The sequence below is a fragment of the Lepidochelys kempii genome, chromosome 12 (assembly GCF_965140285.1).
Source record: "Lepidochelys kempii isolate rLepKem1 chromosome 12, rLepKem1.hap1, whole genome shotgun sequence".
In the NCBI taxonomy this organism is placed as follows: domain Eukaryota; kingdom Metazoa; phylum Chordata; order Testudines; family Cheloniidae; genus Lepidochelys; species Lepidochelys kempii.
The window spans coordinates 7,287,416-7,303,628 of NC_136391.1; the positions used below are offsets into that span (position 1 = coordinate 7,287,416).

The 16,213-nt window shown below is 43.8% G+C and overlaps 1 protein-coding gene across 5 annotated transcripts in view; it reads left to right on the forward strand.

Annotated features, from left to right (window-relative positions):
- The first annotated feature begins 2,100 nt into the window (after positions 1–2,100).
- KIFC3 (kinesin family member C3) overlaps positions 2,101–16,213 on the forward strand; it is a 73,700-nt gene continuing 59,587 nt past the window's right edge. For 4 of the 5 annotated variants that reach the window (XM_073307382.1, XM_073307385.1, XM_073307384.1 and 1 more), the window contains exon 1: positions 2,101–2,122. The gene's annotated coding sequence lies outside the window, so the exon portion shown is untranslated. Of the gene's footprint in view, positions 2,123–11,705; positions 11,870–16,213 lie in introns of those variants that run through there. The other variant, XM_073307393.2, reaches the window with a different exon arrangement.

The window sequence follows — 16,213 nt, forward strand, 5'->3', positions numbered from 1 at the left end:
CTAGTCATGAAATTTTACTTATTAGGTGATACATGCATAGGTTAATATGTAATAGGAATGTGTTAAGGTTCACCTAGTAAACTTATGCACTTCCAGATTTTTTTGGCATTTAAAGTTGTAACTTTGACATGGTAACGATGTCATTTTTGTTTAGCATTCATAGACTTATTTGTAAAGTGTTTTCCTGGACACTAATCATCTTTGTGTGGTTTTCTGGGGTTTTTTGGAGGGCGAGGGCGGTGTGGTTGTTTGTTTGTTTGTTTGTAAATTAACCCTATATGATCTGTGTATTTTGGCAAGTAACTTGCAGAAAATTCTTTTTGTTTGATCGGTGTTTATTTTTCAAAACTAAGCACCTTTATACTTACAGACTGGCTTCTGTGAAGTGTCTTTCAGCTTGAATTTGAAAGGTAATCAGTCATACTGGGAAGAGTAGCATGCATCACAATTTCCCTTCCTTGAAGGAGATGGGATAGCTTTGTGTTGCTACTTAAACAGTCAGGTTCTTTGAAGTCCATCAAGTTACTCAAGATTTACAATGGTGTAACTAGAACTGAAAATTTTTCCTACTGTATTTTTCCACTCAGTTGCACCTCCCAGGACAGTCACCTGTGTAAACATAAACTTGTCTCCAGGTGACACTCTGTTTATGTGATGTATGGGTGTCCATTACCAAAGGAAAGGAACTGCCTGGCACTAAACTTTGAACTGGTGAGAAAACATATTACTGAAATAATCATTATCAATGGAGATAATAACAGTAATCATGTAGTCATTACCAAGATAAAGAGCAACTTCTCCAATAAAAATAATCCAACCAATATAAATTTGTTTGTCTAAGGTGGGAGGAAGCTGAATCTGTTTGTAGATGTTAATAAATAGACTAGGTCAGCAATTTAACTTGCACCAATGGCATTCATGGGGATGGACTTTTAATCTGCTTTCATTTTCTTAAGACACAGACAGATGGGGATGAGAGGCGGTGGGTTGCTTCGTCAACCCCTTTTCACGGATGGATCAGAGCCATTACTTGTTCAGATTAGCTGAGAAGTCTGGCACAAGGCAATCTTCAGCTCCTGGCGGTTAATTCACTACTGAGCAGAGGTTCTTCCCGAGGACTATCCTGATCTCTTCCAGGGAGGAGTGAAGACATTATTTCTGTTTGCAGAGTGCACTTCCCACTCTGTGGAACTAATGCTTCAAGACTGGCTCAGCTCTGAATAGTGTCTCTAAATCCAGGGAAAGGAGAAAGCTGTTGCAACTGGGGGACCCAGACACGTACTGCTGAATGAAGAGACCCTGCAAACACTGCCACCAAGGCATGAGCCCTACTAGGGGCAACTGTCAGAGAGCGAGGCTGCTGAGTGCTTTAGTCATCGGGGAATGCAAGAAAATGAGCATTCACTGGGGGATTTAATTCATCAGCTCTGGTGTGTGGACAAAAGAAATGTATGATCTGGGGGGGAAAGATTTCCAGTTTGCTCTGAAGATCAAGCACGCTGGGGCCCAAATGCTGCCCATGCTACACAGCACGGTGCCCTGGTGAGTGTGCTCAACATCTTCTATGGAAGGGATGCAGCTAAAGCTCTCAGTATCCATCTCCGGACTCTCAGGAGCCCCTCCAAGAAACTTTCCAGTGTGAGTTCTATTAAAGTATCCCTGGTGTTACTAAGAAAGCAGCAGCCCCATGACTCCAGCTTGCTCTCTGAGTCCTGCCTTTCTTACATAACTCCAGTGGGCATTATATGCAACCAAACAGGGGTCGTGTGATGATCAATGCCATCGCTTGGACCATTACTAATTCCCAGTCTTGCTCTGCTTCAGTCGGCTGAAAAATTCTGCTCTACAAAGCTCTTCTGAGTGACCTGGCCAGTCCTTTCCTGCCATGTATGCACTATGCTCTGTGGTAGGGCTTTCTGTGCACAGTCTGGTCAAAGGAAGAATAAAAGGGAGGGAGGAAGGTAAAAAGACTCAGGCTAGAGAGATTGCTCCCGGCCGTGGTAAGCATGGGACTGATCCCAGCTCCAAAGGAAGATCGTTCTGCAGTCCTGCGAGCACCAGGCACGGAAATTCTATTCGGAGGAACAGCTCAACAACAGAGCCGGCCTTGGCTTGCTTACAGGTAAGAAGCAACGACACTCGGCAAAAACGGACACATGGCATTGTGCAGGACAGAATCAGCTTAAGCAAGGTTTGAGAACATATCAGTTATCTGTGATGGAAACCCAATAGTATCTGTTGGGTCTACACTGGCTTCACAAAGACCAGAAATGTTGTTTCTGTTATTAGGGCTAACGGAAACGAGGAGGGCTATATAATTTCCAGGGGGTTTCCTCCAGGTGTCCTAAAAAGCGCTGTCCAAGGTGGATAATTAATCAATTGGCAGCAGAACATTTTCCGTTTGGGAGGAGTGCCTCAAAAGCAAGGCATTTAAGGGGGCATGGAGGCAGAAAATTATTAGACTAGGAGATTTTAGTTCCCTAGCCTCTTATTCCTGGTTCTGCCACCTGTACCATCCAGGCTGCTCAGTGCCCTCTTCTGGAGCTAGAGCAGAGGTCCACAAACTGTAGGGCACGCCCTCCTCGGAGGAACGTTCAGGGGGCACGGCGGGGCCTGAGGCAGTCCCCACCGGGGCTGGGGAGGGATCACTACCCAGCCCCACTCCACCCCCAGCTCTGCTCTGGCCCCACCCCCAGCTGTGACCCCAGCTTCCAGCCCCACATCTGGCCCCATGCCCAGCCTCAGCCCCCAACTGTGGCCCGGCCGTAGCACCGTTCCTGGCCATGGCCCCACTCCCAGCCCCAACCTCAGCCCCCTACCCCCATCTGCATCCTCCCTCCCCCCTGGGAGCCATGACCCTGCTCCCAGCTCTGGCTCCAGGGGGGCACAGACAGGGGTAAGGTGGGGCACAACCCTGAAAAGTTTGAGGACCACTGAGTATGCCAAACAATCCATATTTTAAAGACTTATTTTTGTAATGCCGTTGTTTTCATTTTTCTTAGACAAAAAGCAAGGTTTTATATATAGTCGCATTATAAAAATCTTAACCATCACAAATGGAAGACTGATATTTTAAAAGCAAACTAAAACCTTGAGTGTATTATTCTGCTTCATTGTCTGTTTAGATTTCTCTCTTGCAAATGGGTTTACAAATGGTAAGAATGCAAGTTACATTATAGGAGAATTTGTAGCCAGACCTGTTCACTACATTCTTCTGCTAAAGTAACTGATTGTAGGGAGGGACTTGCGGTATTGCATTAGCCAAATGAGCCATTTTTCATTAATGGCACCCTGTTTTGCCAGTAAAATTTTGACTGATTGCTTAAAGGAACACATACATAATGCACCTTTCTTACGCTTCTCTTTTCTACAAAAATCTCTGAGACAAGAAGTGAAGGATGCATGAGTGGGGCAGTGCCCGTTTTAAAACAAAAATGAAGATCTTGCACGTAATGGGGAATGCAGCGCTGGTATCAGGCAGCAACCCATCAGTTAAGGGGTTTGTTTAATATTCATTGTGCATCCCCTGTAAAAGTGCCCTTTGGTAAAATCTCACTGCCCACTGTCACATCACTACATTCTCTTTAAAGCCTGGTATGGAGGCTGCAAATGGTAAATCCAATGGTTAAATACGGGGCCTGATTCTCCTCTCTCTTACACCAATGTAAATCAGGAATAACACCATGGAAGCCAAAGAGGTTACACAGGTGGAGAGAACTAGGCCTTCCTTTTTACACCTTAAAAAATCGATAGACCACTACAAGATATAATACCTTTGCAGTGCTAGGCCTGTCTGCAAGTCAAAAGCCATATCTTTTTGTTTTCAGATTGTGTGATTTTCTGTAGTGGAGCTTCCATTTATCTCGTTTTTTTCCTTCTTCCACACAAAGGGCCAGGACATGCCTCTGCAAATCTTCATGCACAAGCGTCTTCCAGGTGTGGATCTCCCTGTGATGGGGCGTTCGCCTCACGCTGGCATGAAGGGGGTTAATAGAGCCCTAGGGAGGCTGTGCAGGAAGCAGCCAATAGGAGAGGGGCTGTGAGGATCAGCCATTCAGGGCCCAGTAGGCACATATAAGAAGAGCCATGGGGCAGAGCACAGTCAGTAGCTGTCTGGAGCTCAAGGAGGGAAACTTGTGTTTGCAGTAGGCTGCAAACCTGTCACGCATTGGACAGAGCAGTGCAGGCAGGAACCTGAGGAGAAGAGCTGCAGAGACTGAGTAGGGTGAAGTGGCCCAGGGAAATTCAGTGATAGTAGAGGTAAAGGAACGCAGTAAGTGACTGCAGTTCAGAGGACCCCTGGGCTGGGACCTGGAGCAGTGGGCAGGCCTGGGCTTCTCCCCCCAGTCGCCACTGTGGGAAGTGCCTGGACAGTTGTCTGCAGGGCCCCTGGAAGAAGGGAGCACAGATTGTGACATGGACAGAGGGCTGTGTCATGAAGAGGGCGCTGCAGTCCATGGAGTTACATGGGTGTGAAAGCAGATGTGATGGTGGCTGAGACACACTTGGGAGAGGCCTTAACAACCTGTGAAGCTAATCCCCAAAATGGCCAGCAGGAGGTGCCAGTGTGGTGAGTGGTGCCCTGTCACACTCCCCTCTTCTACTGAAGGGGGACTCCACAACATGCTTTCTTTGTGTGGTCTAAGAACTTTACTTGAAAAGGGTGTGGAGACCGAGCAGGCCAGGGGGTCGGGTTTAGAGAGGATGCAGATCATCCACCACCCCAATCCAGCCTTGTGGACGTTATGAGAAAGGGTAATTAGTGCCAGAACTGCTAGAGCCCAGAACAAGTGTGAGACACAAGACCCTTGTGAAAATGGTGCTGATATCTCCCAAGGATCCACCAGGCTTATGGGCTGGCCTGCACCCTTTTTCCTTGTAGGGTCAAACCATAACCTGTGATGGGACAATTTGGGGGGAATCTCTGTGAGGGAATCCTTGTAGAGATGTTCCCCCTGAAGTCCCCATCTGTGGCTTTTAATGAGGGGCCTAACCCCAAAATATGGAGTCATTAAAGCTAGCTAGTTTTGAATTGGCAAAATGATTATATTTTGAGGAGACAAAGTGACCTGTTGACTGTGAAATTCATACATGAAAACTCTAATTTTTACAGTACATTACTTTTTCATAGACAGTATTTGAAAAAAACAATAAAAATTACATATGTATTTAATGGTATAGAATCATCGAAGTGTAGGACTGGAAGGGACTTCAGTAGAATAGGTCTTCTAGTCCAGTGCTCTGTGCTCAAGTCAGGACTAAGTAATAACCAGACCATCCCTGACAGGAGTTTGTCTAACCTGTTCTTAAAAATCTCCAATGATGGAGATTCCACAACCTCCCTAGGCAGTTTGTCAGGGTAATTAAGCACTGGAACAGTTAGGAAGTTTTTCCGAATGTCCAACCTAAACCTCCCTTGCTGCAATTTAAGCCCATTGCTTCCTGTCCTATCCTCAGAGTTAAGGAGAACATTTTTACTCCATCCTCCTTTTAACAACCTTTTATATACTTGAAAACTGTTATCATGTCCCCTCTCAGTCTTCTCTTTTCCAGACTAAATACACCCATTTTTTTCAATCTTTCCTCAGAGGTCATGTTTTTTAGACATTTAATCATTTTTGTTGCTCTTCTCTGGACCTTCTCCAATTTGTCCACATCTTTCCTGAAATGTGGCACCCAGAACTGGGCACAATACTCTCACTGAGGCCTTATCAGCGTGGAGTAGAGCGGAAGAATTACTTCTCTTGTCTTGCTTATGACACTTCTGATAATACATCCAGAAGGATGTTTGCTTGTTTGCAACAGTATTACACTGTTGGTTCATATTTAGCTTGTGATCCACTCTGACCCCCAGATCCCCTTCTGCAGTAATCCTTCCTAGGCAGTCATTTCCCATTTTGAATGTGTGCAACTGATTGTTCCTTCCTAAGTGGAGTACTTTGCATTTGTCCTTATTGAATTTCATCCTATTTACTTCAGACCATTTCTCCAGTTTGTCCAGATCATTTTGAATTTTAATCCTATTTTCCAAAGCACTTGCAACCCCTCCCAGCTTGGTATTGTCCACAAACTTTATAAGTGTACTCTCTATGGCATTATCTAAATCAGCGTTTCTCAAACGCAGCCACTGTGGCCGCATGTGGCCACTAGGGGCTTTTCTTGCGGCCACAGCCCCCTCCCGACCCCGTTGCTCCTGGATGCTTCACCTTGGTGTTGGTTGCTGGGGCTGCCAGCAGGGACTGGGCCCTGCCCCCTCTGGAGACACCTGGGGTACAATGCTGGAGGAGCAGCAGCTGGTGAGTTCCCCACCTTCCCAGGGGCAGTGGGGCTCAGGCTTTGGGCTTCAGGCCTGGGGTGATGGGCTGGCAGGTTCTGGCTGTGGGGCTTTGGGCTCCAATCCCAGGTTCCAGCTGCACAGTGGCAGGCCCTTGGCTCTGGTGGTGGGGCTTCAGGCTCTAGGCCCCCCGCCTCCCCTACTCCCTCATCCAGGGCTTAATTTGTCCCCAGGCTTGGCAGGGCTGAGTAAGTCTGCTGTGAAAAGTGATATTTGTATTTTAATATCACTTTTCACAACAGACTTACTAGCTAGCAATAAATAAATTACAATGATTTGGACGTGTGTATGTGCATATTTATTTGTTTTTCTAAAAGCTAATTAAGTATTTTAGGAAAGAGTGTGAGTTGGTGGCCGCACTCTGAGGCTACCAAAAAATTTGTCCTGAGAATTCCTGTTATAAATCATTGATGAAGATATTGAACAGAACTGGACCCAAAACCGATCCCTGAAGGACCCTCTAGATCCAGCTTGACTGTGAACCACGGATAACTACTCTCTGGGAACCAGTTATGCACCAACTTTATAGTAGCTCCACCTAGATTGTATTTCCATTTATGAGAAGGTCATGAGAGACAGTATCAAAAGCCTTACTAAAGTCAAGATATACCACGTCTACCACTTCCCCCCCATCTACAAGGTTTGTTACCCTGTCAAAGAAAGTTATTAGGTTGGTTTGACATGATTTGTTCTTGACAAATTATTGTCTTCTAGGTGTTTGCAAATTGATTACTTGATTTGCTCCATTATCTTTCCGGATACAGAAGTTAAGATGACTGGTCTGTAATTCCTCGGGTTGTCCTGATTCCCTTTTTTATAGAATGGCACTATATTTGCTCTTTTCCAGTCCTCCTGTCTTCCATGAGTTTTCAAAGATAATCACTAATAGCTCAGCTATCACCTCAGTCAGCTCCTGAAATACTGTACCATCCGGCCCTGATGACTTGAGGACATCTAACTTGTCTAAGTAACTTTTAACTTGTTCTTTGCCTATTTTAGCCTTAGATCCTACCTGACTTTCACTGGCGTTCACTATGTTAGATGTCCGATCGCTACTAACCTTCTTGGTGAAAACGGAAACAAAAAAGGCATTTAGCATTCCCCCATTTCTAATTTTTCTGTTATTGTTTCCTCCCCCTCCCACCAATTGATTAATGGGCCTACCCTGTCCTTGGTCTTCCTCTTGCTTCTAATATATTTGTAGAATTTTTTCTTGTTCACTTTTTTGTCTCTAGCTAGTTTAATCTCATTACATGCCTTGGCCTTTCTAATTATGTCCCTACATGCTTGTGTTTATATTCATCCTTTGTAATTTGACATAGTTTCCACTTTTTGCAGGACTTCTTTCTTTTTTTTTTTAGTGTCAGCTCACTGAAGCTCTCCTGGTTAAGCCAGGGTGGTCTCTGGCCAGACTTCCCGTCTTTCCTATGCAGTGGGATAGTTTACTCTTATGCCCTTAATAATGTCTCTGAAAAACTGCCAACTCTCTCAAACTGTTTTTTCCTCTTAGACTTGCTTGCCATGGCTCTTACCTACCAACTCCCTGAGTTTGCTAAAGTCTGCCTTCTTGAAATCCATTTACTGAATTGTAGTTAAGATAAAGTAAAATACATTTTATGCATATTAATTGGGTACAACTGTTTGTATATTTCATTGTATTATAACAAGAAAAAGGAAGGTGAGACAGTGGTCCCAATTGACTGCACGAACAACTAACTCAAAATTAAGTACATTTTATTAATTTAACGTTGGGGGAATTTGCAATGGATTTGTGGCTATTCTTTCACCTGTAAAGAGTAGTACTCCATTCATGTGGGAATCAGAACTAGCATTCAAGTAAACAGAGTGCAATTACTTAAGGATAGTTTGTCCATGTATAAGTATGCCCTATGAAAGGGGGCTGCATGTAGCTTGCACCATTCCAAGAGGAGGCATGGGAAAGGAAGCATGTCCCAGTAACCGATACAACAACATCCCTGCAGCTGCTCAGCTGGCCTGCACACTGGAGAAGTGAAGTCAATGCTCGGCCCGCTCCCCACCTCCTTGCTCCCGGGGGGAAGTAGCTGTTATAAAGTGCTTATCTCTATGTGTCTAGATCCTGGGGAGGCTGTGCAAGGGTGGGGTTTACTCTCTCTTATGCCCCTGCGCAGCCGTGTAGGGTGGGTCATAATCTGAGCCTTACCATAGGGAGTAATATCATTGGTATAACTCCAGTTAATTTTTAACAAACTGCACCAAAAATGTGTAAATCAAAATAAGCCTGTCTGCAGTTTCTAGAGAAGAGTCCTTTTAAAAATAATCCTCAAGGTTTCTTCTTTTATACCTATTATTTTGAGGCATTTCAATTGCCTAGCATTAAAAGGCATGGCCAGATGTAGCGACATACACTCTGTGTGGGAGTAGTACATGATATGTGTTAGTGTAGTGTTTCTGTCTCATTAACAGGTTAGACTTGGGAACTTTAGACATAAAAGCTGAAGAATGATGCTGTACTATAATAGCTTGTTTACACTGCTGATTAGCAGAAACAAGCAGCGGGTAGTAACTACTTGATGCTTATAAACTCTCATCAGGAGACACTAAATTGTTGTAACTGGTAGAAAATGTTCTGAGCAAAACTTCCTTGCTGTTAAAAAGAAAAGGAGGACTTGTGGCACCTTAGAGACGAACCAATTTATTTGAGCATAGGCTTTCGTGAGCTACAGCTCACTTCATCGGATGCATTCAGTGGAAATGCATCCGAGGAAGTGAGCTGTAGCTCACGAAAGCTTATGCTCAAATAAATTGGTTAGTCTCTAAGGTGCCACAAGTCCTCCTGTTCTTTTTGGGAATACAGACTAACACGGCTGCTACTCTGGTTCCTTGTTGTTGACGACCATGACCCCTAATGGTGGCAGCAGGTACTAATGCCACTGAAGCAAATAGCAATGTTACTCACTGACCTCTCAGGGTTCTTCAGGCAGACCAATATCTAGCAACCAATATCTAGCAACCAAGGCAGTTCAACAGGAATGCTAATTAATTTTGTTGGGAAATATCCTAGTTCTTATTACGCACGTGCATACTATAATTATTCACCTACTGTGTTTTGACTGTGTGACTTTGAATTTGTACTTGTAAAGTGTGACGTAAGTGAACCAGTTTTATGCATTACCTTCCGTCGCATTTTTCTTTGTGTGGCTATACCTGTTTCATTAACATAGGAAATATCAGTCTCTCTTAAATGCACTGGAGGAATTACGTGTAAACCCTAAAATGATGCCACGTTAGTTCTGTTCTTGGATACATATAAAATAAACCTTAGATGTTTTCTTGCTTACAATTCACAGTAGTAACCAAATTCCATGTTCCCAGATCTGAAGAGGATCTGGTCCCTACAAGAAAGAGCTGAATGTGTTTCATTATACAGGATTTTTTTTTACCCCAAGAGACTCTCATTTTGGGTACACCAACGTAAATCAGAATCTATACCCTCATAGCAGAAAGAGCCATGTGCCACCTAGCGACTTTGCACTGATGTGTCTGTATCTTTCTCAAGATTATCACTTAATTGCTGGCTGTAACATTTCCCAAATTGAACTGTGGGTGTTTTATGGTATCAAGTTAATTTTCTCCCCATTTTAGTTCTCTCACCCCTCCCATATTTTGCCAGCCATGACTTAACATCTGCAGTGTAATTTACTGACTCCATATTCCATTGCATGCAGTCTAGTGAGTCAGACTTGTGATGCTCAGCTTCGGGTGGTGGGCTGCCTTCTGATTAGACATACACAACAAAACAACATTAACTGGATGTAATCCGACATAGGTAACTAGGATGACTGGGATAGTAGCTTTTTGTCTTCTGGATCTAATATTCTGGATACTAAGAGGACTGAATCACTTCATGCAGTGAAATAACTTTTGGAATGTACTTACAATCAACTGACACCTTAGTAAAAATGTTAAATGATATTTTATCGAGAGAAAATTGTATTTATACTCCCTATAGAATCAGTTTTTCTTTCCTCGCATTTTTACTGCTACTGAGATTTAGGAGTTAATTCACCAAAGCAAAACCAAAAAACCCAACCCCCTTCAACTTTATGGATGATCCAGAGCTAGTGCAAAGTCAGCATGGCTTCCCTGAAGCTAATGAAGCTGCACCAGCTTACACAAGCTGAAGATCTGGCCCAGTACATTTAAGGGAGCTATCAAGATGTGCAAGTGTCTAAAACTGAGTAACCGCATGATCTGATTGCTGTAACCTGTGTCCTCCCTTACTCCCCTCCTCTGTTTGTCACCCCAACTCATTGTATCACATCTAAAATCTGATAATAAACATTGCAGGGCAGGGACCATCTCTTTGTATTTGTTCAATGAAGACTAGCGCACTTTTGAGTGTTGTAAAAATAATCAATAATAATATTCCTGAAAGCAGGATTTATTTTTGAGGGTAATTTATTGCTTTTGCATATTCCTCTATTGAAGTCATAATCCTCTCTTGGTACATCATGACCATTGTTTATCTTAGCTGATGAGGGGATCAACTAATTGCAGTGTCACAAATAGGATTCTGACTTCAGGTGGGGAATAAGCAGCAGGAGCAGAGGAGTCCTTGAAAACAAACTGAACACGACTGTCTTCATGCAAGTCTGTTACAACAGATGAGGAGTGAAAAGGTGCAGGGAAAAACCCAGTATTGTATTTAAACAGATTTGTGACAAAACATAATCTTTTGAACATTCCTATAGCTTAGCAGTGCCTTTTGAATGTACTAATGAAGTGTGCTTTGGGGAGTCTCCTGCTCGTATCATTTTATATCACTTCCAAAACAAAACAAAAAATCCATCCATTAACTCTTTTAGTATGTCGAGATATACTGTAGATCACACATCTGTAGCTAAGGCACTTGAGAGACCTGATTCACTGTTGGTGCCAGGAACACATTGTCAGACACTGAAAACTGCAGCTGTCCATCCCTGAAAGTGCTCGCCAGCACATGTCTGAAAGACTTAAGGATAATGCTCCATGAGTAGTAGAGAGGAGACTGCATGAATTTGCTGTTCAGGAAAGAGTGGTCTCAGGCTGGTGTCTATTGGTGAAAATGTCGTGAATTGAATTAACCTGGTGATCAAACTGCCCCCTCAGAGGGCAGGGTCCTTTCAAGTCAGAATTAGAATATATCACCATGGTATTATGGGACAGGTTTACACTTGCCCGATATTGCTTGCTCTCATTGTTAACCTTTTTTCTAGGAGTGCTTTATAAGCAGAATCCCTCACTGGTTAATTCCATGAAACATTAATGACCTATTGGATGAACTGTGTATTCTTCCTTGGGGCAATATCTGGTTTCGTCGTTCCCAGGCAGCCATCAGAAACAGCATGAAGCTGGCATTATGCTGTACAGGAATGCCTGACACTTTATTTAGCAGGGGTGAGAGGAAATGGACATTGTATAGGTCACAAATGTGCAGCATTAAGACTAATCACTGGTAATATTCAAGAGATCCTGTTTGAAAAGGGAGTTTGAAAAATATGACAAAAGTAAAAGGTAGGTCACTTAACAGAAGCAGAGACAATGGTCTGAGTGGGACAGCTTTTGCATGAAAACAGCTTTGTGCTACGGTTCTTGTCTATCTGTGGGGTTAGATTCTGTATAACAAATGTTGTTTCAAACACCACTGTAAAAATGACATGGGGGAGGGATAGCTCAGTGGTTTGAGCATTGGCCTGCTAAACCCAGGGTTGTGAGCTCAATCCTTGAGGGGGCCATTTAGGGATCTGGGGCAAAAATTGGGGACTGGTCCTGCTTTGAGCAGGGGGTTGGACTAGATGACCTCCTGAGGTCCCTCCAACCCTGATAATATTCTGTGATATTCTATAGGTGGAGTGTGGCTGTGACTCTCCCCTCTCCTTGGCCATAAGTCTGTTTCATACTAAACAAAAATGAAAAAGTTTGTTAAATACTATCCATGGTATGTGGTTATTTTGTTTTGTTTGGGGGTTCTTTGTGTGTCAATTGCCTCGATGGGATAGAGGGGGAATTCAGTATGGGCACCTATGCAACTCCATTGGCCCAGGATGGGCTAATGCATCACCTACAGAAATTAAAGTCCAGAGGCTTGCTTTTTCTAAGACTGTTTTGGGAGCTTAGTGGTTTTTGTGCATAACAGTGACAGATTCATGGTAGGAAACTGAGGCTTTCACCACTGATTGTATTGGGGTTGTGATGGTCTAGTCTCCTACATGGTACATTACAAATCATAGAATCTCAGGGTTGGAAGGGACCTCAGGAGGTCATCTAGTCCAACTCCCGGCTCAAAGCAGGACCAATCCCCACTTTTTGCCCCAAATCCCTAAATGGCCCCCTCAAGAATTGAACTCACAACCCTGGGTTTAGCAGGCCAATGCTCAAACCACTGAGCTATCCCTCCCCCCAGTGAACAGTCTCTGAGCCAGATCCTCTGTTACGTTATGGCTGCATTGTCTCTCTGGTGGTACAAAGCGGCCCGAAAGCCAACTAACTTAACTGGCCCGTTGAAGGTTCCTCATGTCTAGGAGAATCCTCAAGTGGCGTAGAGCTGCAGTAATAGCAGCTCCATGCTACCCTTGATACTGGTTGTTGGTGCAGGGGCATGGGCATGGAAAAGGGGTCTGATCCAAGCATCTCTACGTTCCAGTGATCCCCATCTGCTGGAACGCTCCCTTGGGGCCATGAGCAGCCATCATAAACTACCGGAGTCCTAAAGCTATGCTGATTAATGCTGTGGACTGCACCGGACTTTGATCTATTGGCCATCTGGATACGGGTATGCAACAGTGGTTAGGTTGCTTTTATAACACTCCCCTCCAAGTCTTGAGCCGTGTTGAATGCAAGTTGGCCATCAGTTTGTGCATTTTAAAATGTACAAATGCCCCAAAAGAAGCTTAATCTTTGTAACGAGCTTTGATATCCTTGGCTAAAAGATACTGTGGAAAAGCGGCGTATTTATTATGATTTTATTAATCAATTTATATAGGATTTGGCAAATCGTATCTTGGCTGCTCCCAGAAACCTTCTCACAGGTTAAGGTCCCTGTGCCGCAGTAGAACTGTAATAATGAACTAGGCTGTAATGAAATGGTCTCTAGAGACACAGTCTCATTACAGTTGAGCTTTCTGCTGGGGGGGGGGGGGGTTCAACAAGGAGAGTCTAGGTTCATAGGAGATGTTAGTTCTGCTCCTATCTGCATTTCTGGATTAGTGATTTATTTATTTATTTGTTTATTTTCGCATCAGGTTGCTTGTATGGAGGGGAAAGGAGGGAGTTAAATTTTAGCCAGGATTTTGTAGTTCTCTGCCCAGAGGTTTTACAGATGTAGGTTAAATATTTGCTTGGGGCAGGATGCATGTCTAATCCAAAAGGCACCACTCACAGATATGTTTCGATTGCTGTAGCTTCACTTAGTCCATTGCACTCCATTGGGCAAGTAAAATATGAATGAACTTGCCTGACTTAACAGCTAACTTATTTCTCCATATTTGAGAGGTCGCTGAGCATTTATGCTTCGTGAAAGTGAGTCTCACAACATTGGACAAGCTTCTCTCAGACAGTTTTGCCAATGCATATCAATTCTGACCCCCGACAATCCAGCTAATGAAGTTAAGGGATTGTCCTGAGTAGACAGCCACAGCTGTGATGATTTTGTGATATGAAAAACGATCTACTAAAGAGAACACTGAAACTTACCAGACTAATGTATTCATTAAATTACATTTGAATCCGGAGATAAATGGACATTTACGAACCACAGCATACCCGTCAAGTACTCCTTTTTCCTCTTCCACTCCAAACTTTCTTGTGTGACTGCTTTACTTCCGGGTGGACAAATGTAAATTTGAGGCTTTCTTGACATGGAATTAGCTGGGGTCACTGTGCAATCTTCAATTCACTGCAGTGTATATTGCAGTCAGGAATTCGTATCTGATGGAACTGGTTCCAGGGAGTTCGGTTTGTCCCTTAAACAACACCAGTACTTACCTTAGCCATGCTCACTGGGGGACAGCTCTTGAAATCATTTCCCACGTTTTCCTCAGTCCTTACTCAGGCAAGCTCTCATGCAGTACAGTGAAAGTGTGTCTGAGTAAAAACTGGGTAAAGATTTCAGAACACGGCTCTATGTGATTATCATTATGGTACTCGCGGACTGTTCGCAGTGTTATCGGTGGCATGTGTATGACTTAGTGTACAGGGCATTCTGTGAATAGGTTAATGTAATTTAGCATAGAAATTGCTTGACAGTTGTCCACATGTTTTTAATTATTAACTTCCAGCTGAAGATAGTGCACTTGGTACCTTGTGGCCATGTTTGGAAAGCACTGATTCCAGTGAGTCCTGTGATAAAGTGTTATTTTGCTTGTTGGTTCTCTGTGATATCATGCAAACTGATATCTCTACAAACACCTTTTAACAATGTAGCCAGCTGGAGACAGAGCCCAGGTACCATGCAGGTACCAACCTGTTTTTGGAAGAATTGTGGTTAGTAGCATGAGTAGGCCTGTTTTCCTTTCTCATTTAGAATCATATATGCATTAAAAGCTCTTGCCTTTTCTCTTGTTTGTAAGGAAAATTATCTTAGCACTGAAGCCTAAACTAATCTCTTTGGAGGTCCATTTTTGATTACTTTTTCTTGCTGGACGTGTTGTGTGTGTTTGACCACACACCACGTAAATGGCCATGTGCCATATATAGAACTTTTATCCCATAGGGCAATTGCTGATACTCCTTGCCTCAGCATTTGGCCACCTTGCTCTGTTCACCATCATCACACTCATAAAAGCGCTTCCCCAAACACTTCTGTAAACAAAACCCAGCCACCTAAAAGTTCATAGTAAAGAGACCAACAACAAAAAAGGAAATAAACATGGCTGGATCTGATCAAGCGCTGGATCTGATTCAGCCAATGTGCTCATGAATAAATTTTTCTACTATTCACCTAGTTTTCCTACGTTAATCGGTACTTTCCCCCACCCAGTCAATGAATCCTTCTGTTCCCCGCAAATCAATTAACACTTAGAATCACAGAATCTCAGGGTTGGAAGGGACCTCAGGAGGTCATCTAGTCCAACCCCCTGCTCAAAGCAGGGCCAATCCCCTGATCCCTAAAGGGCCCCCTCAAGGATTGAACTCACAACCCTGGGTTTAGCAGGCCAATGCTCTCTCCTAATCAGTTAATTAATTCTCCTCCACCTCCCCTGGCTTTTTTCTAGGGCTTTTCTGCTGTGTCTCTATCACTCTCTAAGGAGCACCAGAGACCTGTGCGCTCCCAACTCCTCTTGCTTCTGAGAGCCCTGCTCCTTGCTTGCCAGCCTGTGCTCAGAAAGCTCAGCTCAGTGGTCACTCTGACTCCCTGCCTCTCCCCTTCCTTCTCTGAAACCAGTAGCAGCAAATGGACTTCTCCTAGCTGTGAAAAATCTAGCGCGTCAGAGGCCGCTTTTGTCCTTCTCCGGTTTCCTGGGAAAGGCGTTCAAAACGGTATGGTATGTTTAGTTTAAGCTCTGCAGCATTAGTTAGCAAAACATTATCTCCCAAGTTCAGACAACATCTTCTCAAAATTGACTCTTCCAAGAGATGTGCTCCTGTACCTCTCAGGGCAAACACAGCACGTAACGCTCTGAAAGGGATACCCTCGGCTCCGCCCTCAGCAACTAGCACCTCTGGTTCTTCCAACTTGGAATGGGGAGCCCATTTCAGCAATTTAACTATTCACCATCATTGGAACTATTTGGAGAAGAAGCTACAATCAAGATACTAGAACTGAGGGCAGGTTGCTGAGCTCTCAGGTCCTGTTTGCTGGAATATGTCTTGATAAATTCCAGGACACAATTGACTTGCAAGTGCTATGACCTCAAGTGG